This window comes from Daktulosphaira vitifoliae, unplaced genomic scaffold (genome assembly GCF_025091365.1).
Source record: "Daktulosphaira vitifoliae isolate Bord-2020 unplaced genomic scaffold, ASM2509136v1 Scaffold_1, whole genome shotgun sequence".
NCBI lineage: Eukaryota > Metazoa > Arthropoda > Insecta > Hemiptera > Phylloxeridae > Daktulosphaira > Daktulosphaira vitifoliae.
Window position 1 is genome coordinate 21,631,115 of NW_026099572.1, and position 12,574 is coordinate 21,643,688.

Below are 12,574 nucleotides of genomic sequence, written 5' to 3' on the forward strand. Positions count from 1 at the left end.
TGTGATTATTTTTTGTTATTTTGAGTAAAAAATTCCTGATTAAATAGTCGGTAAAACTTACTCGATATTAACTGGACTACTACCCAATAAATAGGATAATAATATATTTTAAAATTAAGTAGAGTTCTAATCTCACTATTAATCAATAATTTGTATTTTTCAATAATTTTTTTTTGCCATAGAAAAAGGTGCGCACTTTAACTTCAAGTTAATTTAACTCTTTTTATATTAAGCCAACGATATAGTCTAATAGTTCTTCAAAATTTAAGTATTTCGTTTAACTTTTTACCATGAAATGTTGAGTTAACAACATGTTTTGTATTTTACAATAATATAGAGTGAATCAATTTAAGTTATACTACGACGAAATGTTTGCCTAAACAAATAAAAAAAATAAAAAAACAACTTCCGTAAAAAAGTTTTCAATTATTTATATTAAAACTAAAAAGAATTTCCTTCTAAAACATTTAAAAAATAATTATATGTTAAGTAACAGTAATATTTTATTAGTGGTAAATTATGATTTGAAAAATATTGAACTTTTTATAAAAATATAAATACAAATTGATCACATGTAGCTAATTAATTAAATAAAATTAAAATTTTATTAAAAATATTATACTCAAAAAGCCACAAAAAATTAGTGAAAAATCGTGGATATGTATTTCGGAAACAATGTTACCATTATCAACCCTAAACCCATACTCTAGGGAAACACACAAGGGTTGACAAAAGTATTATTATTGTATAACTATCTATGATAAATGATCAAATGTTTTATTTATTATTAATTTTTGTAATGGATTGTATTACAAAAATTAAAATTTCATGAAAATTAGACATTTTAATATTAACAAAAAAATGGTAGCACAGTAGGGTCGTGGCATAATTGAGACAAGTATAGATGATATCTGACAGAGATTAAAATCACTACTATAAGAAATGCTTCAATGCAAATCTGTACATAGTATTTAATTTTAAAAAATTGATGGATTATTCTAAAAGCAAAATTAATTCTTATTTCCTTATTTATATCCTGATTACAAGTTTTGTGATTTACAAGTGTAATTCATGAATAAATATCTATTATAACATTTCAACGTAATATGAAATTAATATTCTAAAATTTAATATTGTAATTTTTACGGAGAAATTATAAAGTAATTATTACTTTTATGGCAAACGTGTATACAAATTGAAGGACTTAAATGGTCTACAAGAAATTATCATCAGAGTCAAAAATATACTTTTTTAAGCCCATTTTACGCGCTGGTATCAAATCTGTAATTAGATTATTTCTATCACCAGTCACTTTTGATATTATTGATAATTAGTTAAACACGAGTATTAACATATAAAAAAAAAAAAAAATAAACACATCATGGTAAAATTAATACCTTCTCAGCCTCGCATCAAAGCTAAAAGATATCAACTTGCACCACTCTGTCCTATTCAATTTTAAAAATCAACAGATTTACTACTACGAGTTTAATTAGTTTAACGAATTTTTAGTAATTTAACCAAAAATATCTATAAAACAAAATTAACTTAGAACATAGATCTTATATCATAAATATTATCTATCTATATTGTCGTAAACAATATAGATATATATTGTTATATATATACAATAAATTATATACTCTTTTGGTTTCAAAATTCTAATAGAACAATTGATTACGTAATTACTAAAAGAGTGTAATTAGTAGTTCATTTTCAGTTGAGCAAAAACTTGAAAATAATATTTATTTTTTATTTTGAATTCTTTATTTTGTTAATTATTATGTGTATTTTACGTGATAATATTTTTCCATACTAAAGTTCAAAACTAATATTATATTTTTTTTGTCAAAGTCAATAGTTCACAAATATTTTTATTTACTTTGACTATAATGATAATATAAAATTTATGGTAATTAATTTATAATATTTTACATGGGACAGGGAAACCCTGTCATTAGTGGTGCTAATTATCTAAAGTATTTAATCCCCAAATCATTTTAATACTAAATTAAAAAGTTTCTAAAAAAATTTATTTGAGGGAAATTATTTAACTGGGAGACAAGTTCCTTATTTTCACACAGTACATAGAGCTTAGAAAATTGGGTTTTAACATTTTTGTGGTAAATTTTCTGTCTGGCTTCCAAAGGGTAAAAATAAATTTTTCTGATCCACCGTAGATTTAAAATCGACTTTAATTATACTAGTCTTTATTTCTTTTTTTTTTATTGAAAAATAATTTTTTTTATAATTTTTTTAAATTGATAAAAATTTAATAAGATTTTTATAATATTCTTAAATTAAACAAAGTATTTTGTTAAGGTCTCAAACAAAACTTATTATATTATTGTTATAAATTTCTGGAAAAAAAAATATGTTTTTTTTATTTCAATAAGAATTAAGAAATCATTAAAAATATCTATGAATATCAAAAACAAAATGTGACAATAGTAAGATAAAAACAATAATAAGATCATTCCGTAGGTTAAATTTAGTCTATAAAACAGCTTAAACATCTTTCATTAAGCCACCTAATGTATTTTTTTAAGTACAGCATTTACTGTAATTTATTCTGTTTTATATTTATTCAACTTGCAAAAAAAAAAATAGTATGAGTGTACTTTTTAACAATATTTTTTATTAAATCTTGCCTAGTAACTCATACTTAAATATATACATTTTATACAGAATGTTCAGTAAGTAAGGAAACTGGACAATTGTTACAAACAATATAAATTCGTTTCTTACTTAATGAGCACACTATATAATTCCTATTAATGTCAAATTATTTTACAAAAAAAAAAAAAAATAGAATATATTCTATTATAATTAAATATTATATTAATTACTATAATATTCAATACAGCAATTGATTATACTATCTGTAAGGACAGCTCAAAGGGCCCCAGATAGTTGAAGCCTAATATATAAAAAAAAAATTAAACCTTTAAAAATATTTCCGGCTTATTTAAGTTGAAATTAAAAGTTCATTACTCAGTTATATAATATTAAAAATCATTTGTATATTTCAATCTAAATAATTACCCTAAAATTAAAATAATACCTTTTAAAATAATCGCTGGCTCGTCTATTTTTATAAATACTACTTTTTTTAGTTTTAAAATGTTCATGACACGTATAAACATACAAGCATTAATAAAATACTTTACAGAATTAATTTATCTAATGACATTAATCAAACTGATTACCACGTGAAGGCGATAGACATAATAAATTTTATTAATGGTGCTATATTTATTATCACTTGTATTGTATCACTTACAATTATTAAATCATAATAATTTTTACTTTTAATAATTGTTGACTTTTGGCCAGCTGAAACTTGTATTCCTCCCAATATACGTCTTTTAAAACGCTGAGTTACATAGAGTTTATCATTTTTTTAAATCTTCATAAATTATCTATTTAATGACGCTATTTTCAAATCTAGTTATAAATTTTAACGAAAATTTTTGAATAAAATATTATTATAAAGTTTCATATGAACATTTTTCTATTTTGTTGAATTTTTCTTGTTCTAGCTCATTCATGCACATTGACAGAAATTTTGTAAATATTTTGTGATCATCTTTATTTCTGACCCCCAAGACTTCGCGAACACTGTCAACGCCTTCCATATTTCTCTACTCTGAATAATTTTCTTGATTATAAGTACTGGCTTATATCGTCAAACCATCACGGTTATAGAGGTCTTTCCCGCTAGGTTGATACTCTAAGGCAGACCTCATAGCCTTTAATTCATCTCTTCACATAACGTTTCTAAACTATTGCATCGTTGTGCCTTTATGCACTTTTTTTAGGCTTTGTGTAATTTCTCAGATTTTGGCGTTGGGCCTTCTTTGCTAACACCCGAACTTATCATTGTATATCGCAACACATATCTTTCTCAATACCCTATTTTCGAAAGAGTAACCTTTTCTATATTTGCGCTGTTATGGTACACACATCGAAACCATACGTCAGCGTCATTCTAACTATAACAATATACAGTCTTAATTTCGTCCTTCTCGAGAATAATTTGGATTTAAAAATATCTAATAATGTATAATATGTCTTTTTTACTTTATGTATACCATTTGCTTTAACTTCAAATATTTCATGGTAGTTCTCCTATAATTCCATTATTTTGATTTTTTCTTCATTTACCGTTTCCCACTGTTTTCGCTTTGTCAATTAATGTGACTACATTATTCACTACAGTTTTTTTGCTGTTCCTAATTAGATTTAAGTTATCGACAAACCCTAAATCTATCCTTGATGCATCGACCTATAGTCTACATACATTATGTTGTACACTTCTTATCATCTTTTCCAACGTTATGTTGAACAGCATTGGAGAGAGTGCATCTCCTTATTTAAGACCAGTAATAATTTGAAACTCTTCCGATGCGATTTGGTATACTCTTATTTGATATTTTGTATCTTTGATACGTATTTTTTGTAATGCTATTAGTTTAACTAGGAACCCATATCCATTATACTATACAAGCTTTCCTGGTGTATGCTGCCGTAAGCTTTTAAAATATTTTATTATGCTAAAATAAAATTAATTTTACGGGTATCTTCAAAAAAAAATTTTCTTTATTCTTAGAACTGCTAATTTTCTTGAATTAGCCCAAAAAATTCATTTAATATTAAATAACCAGATTTGGTAAGAAATTTTAGGAGACTAAAGTCCTTTACTTTTTTAAAACGACAAGACTTCCCACCCAATTTCCGTCAATTCATATACGATAATTTTGACACAATTTTCCTAATTATTTAAATAGACTAGTTTTTGTATTACACTTTATCCACAAATAATTTTTCAATGGTAATATAATTTTTTTTTCAAATGGAGTTACACATATGCTATATTAAAGATTTTATACTGAGGGATTTTTATATGAGATCATTAATTCTTATCTAACCCCGTATTATACCAAAATTTAGTTGTTTTTTAAGGTTACGGGAATTTTATCCAAATACGACTTTGGATTCATTTAGAGTTTTTAGACATCGAAACTATTAAATATCATTTTGCTATGCGCATCAAATAAGGCAGAACTCAAAAAAAATCCATTTTGAGATTATAAGATATTTGAATTTAGGTTTTACTCTTCTTATAATAAATTTCAACAAAATATCGACAAATTTGATTCAATTGGAATTAAACTACTAAGAAAATTGATAAACACATAACATGTAATCAGTGAGTAATTTTTATTTTCGATATTCTGAAAAGTGAAAAAAATGATTTACTGCCTTATCCGTTGCGCGTATCGATTTAATCAAAAAACCAAAAATACATTTTTATACTTATACGTATAAAAATTCGTTCTCGAACAAATTTTTAAATATATGCAGTTTTAAAATAAATTGATAACTTTGTTAAGATATCAAATTTTATTTAAATACTTAGGATAACAAAATACAAGCTGATCCGCTAATTATGTCTCATGAAATATCTTTAAAAGTATAAGATAAAATATAATTTCTTAATAAATATATAATTTATAAGAATATAAGTTCTAGATATTATAAATATCCTATTAGTTATACCTAATATAAAAATTTATAGTTATATTCCCTTTTCTTTCTCCATAAAATTCTATCAACTTAAGTTTTTAAAAGAATATATAAGTGTTTAACCGGCTAGCAAATAAGAAAATGATCCAACTTAGAAAGTTACTAGTCGATAATCTTTTGAACCAATATTTGAAAGTTATTAACACTTAAAAATAATGGATGGAGGTGAAAGGTGGGTCTGTTTATTTTTATCTCTAATCATTTCTAAACCGTTCTTCTCCTGCTATGGTATAAAAATAATTATTTTTTAAAATATTAATTCAAAGTTGTTATCGACCAGTCATATTTTGATTTTTAAGTCAATTAAATATTTATGTTACAATTTAATAAACGCATGTTGGTATAATTTTAAAGGGGATAGATCTACACTTATCACTTGTTTACTAATATTAATTTGAAAAATAAGTTATTTTTTAAATTATTTAAAGCATATTTTTTTTATATGAGAAAGCTGTTTAAATACAATATAAAATATTTTTTTACAAACATCCTATATAACTAGTGTTTGAGTAAACGTAGCAATATTTTTAAGTGTATACGGTAATTAAGTGCCGCAAATATATCACTGCAAACAAATTTTCGTAATTTTACAAGTAAGAATTAATGTACATAAATTTAATGAATTTATAGATAACTAAAGAAACTTAATCGCTATGTTTTATGTTGCTAATATTGTTATACTTACACTGATTGGATTTGTAAACTTACCAAACAAAACTGTAGCTATAACTTATTCAAAAAACAATGTTCCATTTAACGATAAAATACAGATGAAAAAAATTGAAAAAAAATTAAATCACTTGAAAACTATTTCTCAAGTAGATAATACAGTAATAGGTATGTTTGAACAGTTTAATGATGAAAAGCTTAATAATTTATTCACTACAGTAAATTATCATTTGATTACGCTCAGATGTATGTACACATTTAATATATATCATCATATGATCATAACTCAATATCTTCTAAAAAATAATAACTATAAGGAAACAGACGAAAAATATCTTCTAGCAATAATCACACAATACAAAGAAATTATACGCAATATGTTATCAACATCTATTAGAATGGGTGTCAAAGAAATTGAAGCTTTATGGTTAACTTATGTGTACACGGAAAAAATACCAAATCTCGAGATGAGTTATATTATTCAGTATCACGATTTTCTTGTGAAATATTTAGCTAATCATACAGGCTGTCATTATTGTCAAGATAAAAATAAATACAATTTTAATTTTGTAAATACAAACATAGAAGAATGCGACCAAAAGGAACAATTTGATTTATGTATTGAAAAAGTTAATTCTTTAGTTAAGAAAAATACTGACAATATTACAACATTCATGAATGAAAATGCTGAACATGGCATCACACCAAATAATTTATATTTGATTGATAGCAAACATTTATATTTAAATGACGTGTTCTTGTCTTTTAAATTTTTAAATGATTTGGTTGCTTATTTTCCAATAGGAGTGAAATGGATACATGTTATACCTGTTTATAAAAATTACAATGAATTAATACATAATCCTGAAGATTTTACAAAGTTTACTTACAATCTGAAAATATATCAAAGTGGTCTATTAAATTTCATAAAATTATTTGTTCTTCGAGTGTTACATGTACATCTCAGATTAGAATATAAAGAAAAAGAATGGTTTACTGATGCTCTAATCAATGTAGTACGAACATTTACAACCTTTTTAGCTTTACCAGATGAAGATCACTTACAGTTGATTTTAAACTTATATTATTCAGAAAAAAAAAATACACTAATAGACCTAGTTATTGAATGCGAAAATGATATATTAAGAAATCTATGTAAAATTTTAAACAAGGATACTTGGTATGTGGTGGAAACTTGGGGTTATATAATGAAACCAAAAATTATATCACAGTATTTGGACAAAGTACTAACCAAGCCGCTTGACAAAAAATATAATGTCTTATACGATGAAAATCCATTAAATACCGATCTAATTCTTATAAATGTACAGCTTCTGGAATTATTTTGTACATATACAGGGTGGCCCACCACTCACTGACAACTTAAATAACTTTTGATCCAGTTAATATTTTTAGTTGATTTTTTTTTTAAATAATAGTTATACGTTAGGTCTATAGCTATATCTCAATAATTAATTTTTTTACATTTTATTAAAAATATTAATTATTTTTAAATTTTAAATAAAATGTAAAAAAAAAATCTAAGATAGCTATTTTGTAGAGTAGAATTTAAGAAAAATTTTAGTAAAAAAATATCTTATTAATATTCAATAGTAAATATTCTGTAGCGTTTTGAAGTTTGTGAAAATTTGAATTTTCATGTACTATTTTACGGTATTAAACATTGAAATACGTATTGAGAAAAGGACAGAAGAAAACGCTATCTTTTCAATATACTTTTGAATGAGAGTGATAAGTAATAATTGCCTTATCTAATTTCTTATCATGGTATTAATGCCAAGTTTGTAATGTATACACACTATCATCATATGTATACACAGTAATCATGAAAAGATAGCGTTTTCTTCTGTCCTTTTCTCAATACGTATTTCAATGTTTAATACCGTAAAATAGTACATGAAAATTCAAATTTTCACAAACTTCAAAACGCTACAGAATATTTACTACTGAATATTAATAAGATATTTTTTTACTAAAATTTTTCTTAAATTCTACTCTACAAAATAGCTATCTTAGATTTTTTTTTTACATTTTATTTAAAATTTAAAAATAATTAATATTTTTAATAAAATGTAAAAAAATTAATTATTGAGATATAGCTATAGACCTAACGTCTAACTAATGTTTAAAAAAAAAATCAGCTAAAAATATTAACTGGATCAAAAGTTATTTAAATTGTCAGTGAGTGGTGGGCCACCCTGTATAATTGAAAAAAGTATTCTTAAAAACATAAATTTTAAAATAGTCAATTCTTTTTTGTATACTAACAGCTAAGGTGTTTATAAAACATTTGAAACTAAAATAAAAGATTTCTATAATAATATCGTTTAAAATACGATTTAAAAACTTTTTTTTTTTTTATTTTATTTTGAATTTTTAAATATTCAAATTTTAAATATATTAAATTTTTCGGAAAAAATAATATTAAACATTGTGTAGTAAAAAAACCCAGCACAGGGAGGTCGCATCACGTAGTGACGTGGTATAGTTGGATCAAGTAATTAAAATCACTATCATAAAAAACGCTTCGATACAAATCTTTAGATAGAGTGTTTAATTTTAAAAAATAGGTGGACTATTCCAAAAGCTACATGATCTGCTATTTCCTTATTTATATCCTGATTAAATGAATGAAAGATGTATATAAATACTACTTCTCATGAAAAAATTGTATTGATCCATACGTTTTTCAAAAAGTTATAGCATAATAAAGTTAAACATATACAGGGTGATTTTTTTATCATAACCCACTCAATTACTTGCAGAATAATAATAATTTAAACATTTTTTTTTTTTATTATCTTTAGTTACACATTATTCTTGAATTTTTAACTATGTAATACTTTTTAAGTTCATCCCTTATGCCTTGGAGGGGGGTCAACTTTGTTTTTTTAAATGGTAACACATATTTTTAATTTAATAAAATGTTTGAGTTTTTAATTTAATAGTAAATGGCATTTGAATTTTTAATATAACTTTATTAGCTTATTAGATATAAACATTTAAAGTTTCAAAATTTTGAGTTAATATACATGTATAATACACATGGGATTGTAAATACAGGTAGCTAATTGGATTTTTATGACATTGCTGTCTCAGTCACGGATTGTTTATTATCAATTATGATTATCAATAGATATACTTTCTGTATTGTCAGTTAGTGTATTTATAAACTCATAACAATGTGCCTTACTACAATTGATAATAACAATGCTGTGTACCTGCTAATATCGATGTTATAAAAAACCAATTAGCTACCTGTATTTGTAATCCCTTGTGTATTATACCTGTATATTAATTCAAAAATTTGAAACTTTAAATGATTATATCTAATAAACGAATTAAGTTATATTAAAAATTCAAATGCCATTTACTATTAAATTAAAAACTCAAACATTTTATTAAATTAAAAATATGTGTTACCATTTAAAAAAACAAAGTTGACCCCCTTCCAAGGCATAAGGGATGAACTTAAAAAGTATTACATAGTTAAAAATTCAAGAATAATGTGTAACTAAAAATAATAATAAAAAAAAATGTTTAAATTATTATTATTCTGCAAGTAATTGAGTGGGTTATGATAAAAAAATCACCCTGTAAAACGAGAATTTTCACACAAAAATAGCATTCGGTAAATATTTTAAACGTGAAGAAAAAATAATCCGAAATTTTTTTTTCCATGATAAAGTATATTACATAATCTTTAATTTAAGATATATATAAAAATGTCAGACTTTCCGGAACACTTTCAAAAAATAAGTTGAAAAAATTAATTGTTTGTGAAAAAGTTGTCATTTTGAATTCCCCCTTTGTGGGCAGGTTAAGTGTCAGATTTATAAAAAAATATACCATATGATAAGTAAAGACATCATGCATCTATAAAAAAAATGTATATTGCTTTGTTCATTTTTGAAAAAGTTATAGCAGTTTTAAGTAAAAAAAAATTGAAAAAACTAGCGATTTTTAAATTTGTGATTATTTTGGAGATTGGCCCCATTTACAGTTAACGAGAGTAATTTTAAAATTGTTGAGAGTTATGTCTTCGACTAGATACGATTTGTGATCTTTTGACGTATCGTTGAAAGAAATTGGTTCGGTGAGAGCTGAGAAAAAGTGATAACAGACACGAAAAAAATCATTATAGTAAAATTAATACCTTCTCATGCTAAAATAGTAATAATAATATGAATTTGTTAAACAAAACGTAAATAAAGTATTTAAATATTTATGTATTCTAAAAATTTTATTAAATTTTTGTTTTTTTCATACTTATTTGACTTAAAATTTTTAAGTTATAATGTAATATGATATTTTTTCATCACCCAATACTCAGTCGCACTCCTCCACCCACCTAAGTATAAAGATGATCAGAACTTCTGAAATACTTATTTAAAAGTTGTTATCGAATATGCCATAATTAAAAAAAATAAAGTTGGTACCTATATAACGAATAAGAGTTAGACAAAAAAAAATATTCAACCACTTACAAATCAAAAGTTTTTTCTAATATTATATTTATTTTAAGAGGATGATTAAAGACAATAACATTAAGATAACAAAACGGTAGCACAGTGTGGACGTAGTATAATTAGGACAAGTATAGATGATATCTGACAGTGATTAAAATCACTATTATTAGTGATTAACGCTTTAATACAAATCTGTAGATTGTATTTAATTAAAAAAAATTGATGGATTATTCTAAACGCAAAATTAATTCTTATTTCCTTAATTTTATCCTAATTAGTAGTTCTTCGATTTGTAAGTATAATATATGAATGAATACTTGTTATAGTTGTTAAATTTAGTATGAAATTGATACTCAGTAATTTAATATTGTAATTTTTACGGAGAAATTATAATAAAATGATAAAGTAGTTATTATTTTTATGGCAAATGTGTATGAAAATTGAAGGGCTTTTATATAAATAAAAATTGAAATTTCATCAGAGTCAAAAAAATATTTTTTTAAAAACATTTTTCGTGCTGATTTCATATCTGTAATTAGATTTTTTCCATTACCACTCACTTTTGATTTTATCAATAATTAATTAAAAACAGGTATTAATACATAAAATAATAACCAAAAAAATATAGGTTAAACTGAAATTCAACAACACAACAGCGAATGAAATCATACGTAAAATTAGGCACAGATTATTTTTGAATATTAGTATATTATAGAATATTATAGAATATTATAAGATATAACTATGCGAAATATAGCTCCGAATATTTCAATTGTATCCCTATGATTTACATAGAAATGATTACTAATTCATCTATTTAAATGATTTATTACAGTAAAAATACAAAAAAAAAAGTAGTAATTTCAACGAGTTTTTGAGTTTACCTCATAAATTTACTATTAATAGTCATTATATAAGTTTCTGATAACATATTAATATAAAAAATACAATTTTTTATTTCTCATAAAATTTTTTATTTAATAATAAAAGTTCTAAACTTGCAAGTTGAGCTAAAAAAGTGTTTAAAATTTCAACATTTTAAAATTACAAACTCATAAAAATAAACTTTAAAGTATCAAAAAAATAAATTAAAAATGACATTTTAAATGAAATTTTGTGTTGATTATTTTTAAAAATTAATAATAACTTAATAAAAAAAATTTTTTTTATAAAAATTGTTCTTGTATAATGTATAAATCTAATTTAAAACATGAAATTGATGAGGAAAAATAATCAAAATAATTTTAAATTTATATTTAATATAAGTTATATTCATATAATTTTTATAAAAATTGGTAGACACATTATTATGGTTAACGATTGTAAGGTATTTTATAATAAACAACAAAAAATGTTAACACAAAAATAGCATGTGTTTTGAAATAAGGTTGTCATTTGCACGTAGAATATAATTCGTTGGGACTAGTTTTTTTTTTAATTTATAGTATGTAAAATGAGCTTTAATTTGACATATGTTTAAAGGACGCAGTATTTCCGGAACATTTTCAAAAATTAAGTTAAAAAAATTGACTTTTGTGAATAAGTTTCTATTTTGAATTTCCCCCTGTTGNAAAAAACTAGCGATTTTTAAATTTGTGATTATTTTGGAGATTGGCCCCATTTACAGTTAACGAGAGTAATTTTAAAATTGTTGAGGGTAATGTCTTCGACTAGATACGATTTGTGATCTTTTGACGTATCGTTGAAAGAAATTGGTTCGGTGAGAGCTGAGAAAAAGTGATAACAGACACGAAAAAAATCATTATAGTAAAATTAATACCTTCTCAAGCTAAAATAGTAATAATAATATGAATTTGTCAAACAAA

The 12,574-nt window shown here is 23.7% G+C and overlaps 1 protein-coding gene across 3 annotated transcripts in view; it reads right to left on the minus strand.

Moving 5' to 3' along the window:
- The window catches only part of LOC126894319 (glutamate receptor ionotropic, kainate 2-like), a 114,545-nt gene that overhangs the window by 75,342 nt on the left and 26,629 nt on the right, over positions 1-12,574 (minus strand). The gene's annotated exons all lie outside the window — the stretch shown is intronic.